At 43.0% G+C, this 3,781-nt stretch overlaps 1 pseudogene; it reads left to right on the top strand.

Annotated features, from left to right (window-relative positions):
• Positions 1 to 693: 693 nt before the first annotated feature.
• LOC102866653 lies at positions 694 to 1,543 on the top strand (annotated as a pseudogene).
• Positions 1,544 to 3,781: the final 2,238 nt, after the last annotated feature.

Raw genomic sequence — 3,781 nt, 5'->3', positions numbered from 1 at the left:
TTATACTTAAATCATACAAAAGGAAGAATAAAAGGAGAGACAAACAGAATTTAAAAAGTGATCTTGTGCTCCATCCATTTGGCATGCAGGGCAGGTAGACCTACACTCTGACTTAGAATGGAAAGCACTGGGGGTCTCACTTTAAAACATTGCTTTGGCTTTTTTTCTGGGCTACCCACACTGCTTTTCTGGGCATGTGTTTGTTACATGCAGGTTTTCTCTGTCCCCGGGAGCGAAGGCAGCCAGCCTGGGCCTAGGGTTTGAACCAGGAGGCGGCCTTAAGCCAAAAGGGCCCTAGAGCCTGCAGCCCTCGGGCCAGGTTCAAATTCTTTTCCTGTCAAACGTTCTTCTAGGTGGTATAACACTGGTCTGTGCGTTGCTGTACAGAGGTAACTCGTGGTTGCTGTGATGTTGAAGCCTGTGACAGTGATGTGCCAATCATGGTAATGGGTACCCATGGTGGACAGTGTTGGCTGGAGCTTCCCGACTAAATCAAGCCTGGAAGCAGAAGCGGCATCCACTTCCGAAATGGCTTGCCTCTGGAAACTGTATGAACAGTGCTCAGGCTATTCGTTCATAGGGTCACTATGAGTCATCTATGACTTGATGGCACCAAACAACAACAAAACCCACACAAGGGTCTATACAGCATTGTTCTGGTTCCCGTCACAACTTAAAGGGGAAACTTCCACAATGTCCGGAGCCATTGATGTCCTGCAGATGAAGGAGGAGGATGTCCTCAAATTCCTTGAGGCAGGAACGCATTTGTGCAGCACTAACCTTGACTTCCAAATGGAACAGTACATCTACATCATAAACTTGAAAAGGACCTGGGAGAAGTTGCTCTTGGCTGCTTGTGCCATTGTTGCCATTGAAAATCCAGCTGATTCCAGTGTCATGTCCTCCAGAAATACAGGCCAGAGAGCTGTTCTGAAGTTTGCTGTTGCTACTGGGGCCACTCCTATTGCCGGGAGCTTCATTCCTGGAACCTTCACTAACCAGATCCAGGTAGCCTTCCGGGTGCCTCGTCTGACCATCAGCCTCTGACAGAAGCATCTTACCTTAACTTGCCCACCATTGCCCTGTGTAACACAGATTCTCCTCTGCACTATGTAGACATTGCTATCCCATGCAACAACAAGGGAGCTCACTCTGTGGATCTGATGTGGTGGATGTTGGCCCAGAAAGTCCTGCACATGCGTAGCACAATCTCCCCGGACCCCCACCCGCCCCCCCATGGGAGGTCATGCCTGATCTGTATTTCTACAGAGATCCAGAAGAGATTGAAAAGGAAGAACAGGCTGCTGCTGAAAAGGCTGTGACCAAGGAGGAGTTTCAGGGAGAATGGACGGCCCCTGCTCCTGAATTCACTGCTACTCAGCCTGAAGTTACAGACTGGTCCTAAGGCATGGAGGTGCCCTCTGTGCCAATTCAGCAGTTCCCTACTGAAGACTGGAGCACTCAGCCTGCAACTGAAGACTCGTCTGCAGCTCCCACTGCTCAGGCCACTGAGTTGGTGGACACCGCCATGGAATGGTCTTAAACTGTCTTTTAAAAAGTGGAAATAAGGTTGACGGAAAAGAAACAATGCGTTTCATAAAAAAACAAAAACCCCCATAAAACAAAAACAAAAAACCAACAACAACAAACCACCCAAAACATTGCTTTGCCTACCCAAGGTACCAAGATCTTCACCCTGAGCCTACATCCCCACGATCTTGAAATAGATAGGCATCTAGGGGAGAGTCAATGAAGGGTAGGAAGACCCTCATTGTGACGGGTTGATAGTAACTGGAAAAAATGTATTTACACAGAGCAGAGATTGAGAGGTTGATAGAGGATTAGGCAAGGTTTTGCTCTGTTGAATGTACAGTTCATGAGTTGGAGGTACTTGATGACACATAACAGTTCTGGAGGTTAGAAGTCTGAATCAGGGTATCAGTTGTGTTAATCCCTTCTGATGGCTTTGAGAGAGTAACTGCTCTGTGCTTCCTCTGTATGCTGTACAAAGAAATCTTCCACAGGGAAAATCCTTCCATGTTTCCAGACCCTCTCGGAATGTCTTCCCTTTCTTTTACTTATAGATGTATCCTGCTACTTTCATAACTTTGTCTTTATATGTATCCTTCTCTTATATGTTATTTATATGGATTAAGAGTCAATCTTCTCTAGTATGATTTATTAACTTTACAGAAATAATCTTTTGAGAAAGGCTCCATTACCCAAAGTCATGTTCACATATACAGGGTTAGGACTTCAATATAACTCTTTTTTTTTTTAGAACGTTTAAATCCATAACAATCATCTTTGTTAAAATAGAACTCCAAAGACTCAAAGAAATTTCCAAAACTCATATAAAATTAGAGGAAGGCCTTAAGATATGTTGTTGTGTTATGTTCTGTCGAATCTCTGTAACTCATAGTGACCCTATGTACAACAGCTCTGAACCCTGCTCTATTGTGTGCCAACTTTATTGTCTCTAACACACCTACCTCCATTACCCTAGTCACTGAGTCAATCCATCTCATTGGGGGTCTTCCTCTACAGCGCTGTTCCTCCACCTTCCCAAGCATAATGTCACTCTCCAAGGACTGGTTCCTCCTTGCAACATGCCCAAAATACATCAGATGAAGCTACATAATCCTTGCCTCCAAGGAGCAGTAACCCTCTCTAGGATGAACCTGTTTGTTCTCCTGGCAGTTCATGGTATATTCCATACTCTTCTCCAGCACCACAGCTCAAAAACATCAATTCTCCTACTATCATCCGTAGTCATTGTCCAGCTTTCTGACACATAGCAAGTAATTGCAAAGATAAAGGCCTGAATCAAGTGTACCTTAGTCTCCAGAATGACATCATTGCTCTTCAGTACTTTGGAGAGGTCCCTGACAGCAGACTTTCTCAGTGCAATTTGTCTTTTTATTTTCCTGGCTGTTGGTACCAAGAGTGTTGATTGTGGAGCCAAGCAAACAAAGGCTGCTAACAATTTCATTCTTTTTATTGTCTATCATGGTGCTGCCATTTGGCCCAGTGGTGAGAATCTTTGTTTTCTTGATGTTGAGCTTCAATCCCTATTAGTACTAAAACCCCAATTGCTTTTCTATATATTACCAGTTGTGGTGGTAAAGACATTGTTTAAAATGGTTTCCCTAGCCATTAAATTTTGTTTTGCCAGATGGATGGGTAGAATCATACAAATAAAGCATGTTAATCTATCAATAGGGGATTAGCTAGTCTTTCCATCCAACTTTGTTTAAACGGACTGGTTATAGGAGTAAAAACTGGAAATCTCAACATTAACAAGGAAGAAGTAGAGCATGTCCTTTGAGGCCAGAATTTCCTGTACCAGAAAGACTAAGATCTATATATACACAAGAGCAAAAGCAGCCTTCGGACATACTACAGTGGTAATTTGGAGCTGCTGCTGCTGATGGGAAAAATAGAGAGGAAAGTACTCAACAAGATGGGCTGACACAATGACTACCACAATAGGCTTGAGCAAGGTGGAAATAATGACAAGGGTGCAGGATAAAGTAAGATTTCCATCTGTTGTTAGTAGGGTTTTATTTTTTTTCTAAGAGCTTAGCTCATTCAGGGTCTCTGTCCTGCCAATTAGTTTTTTATTGTTGTTGTTGTCAATTGTCTTTTTTATATATTTGAAGAATCAGTTTAGTTTCTGTATTGGGATTTCATGGAACATGTATATTATTTTTAGAAGAACATCATTTTCACAATGTTGAGTCTTCTAGTCAATGAACAGGGAATGCTTTCCCATTTATTT

The sequence above is a fragment of the Elephantulus edwardii genome, unplaced genomic scaffold, assembly GCF_000299155.1.
Source record: "Elephantulus edwardii isolate Elephantulus edwardi_28Jun2011 unplaced genomic scaffold, EleEdw1.0 scaffold00147, whole genome shotgun sequence".
NCBI lineage: Eukaryota > Metazoa > Chordata > Mammalia > Macroscelidea > Macroscelididae > Elephantulus > Elephantulus edwardii.
This window is presented reverse-complemented; position numbering and strand designations above follow the sequence as displayed.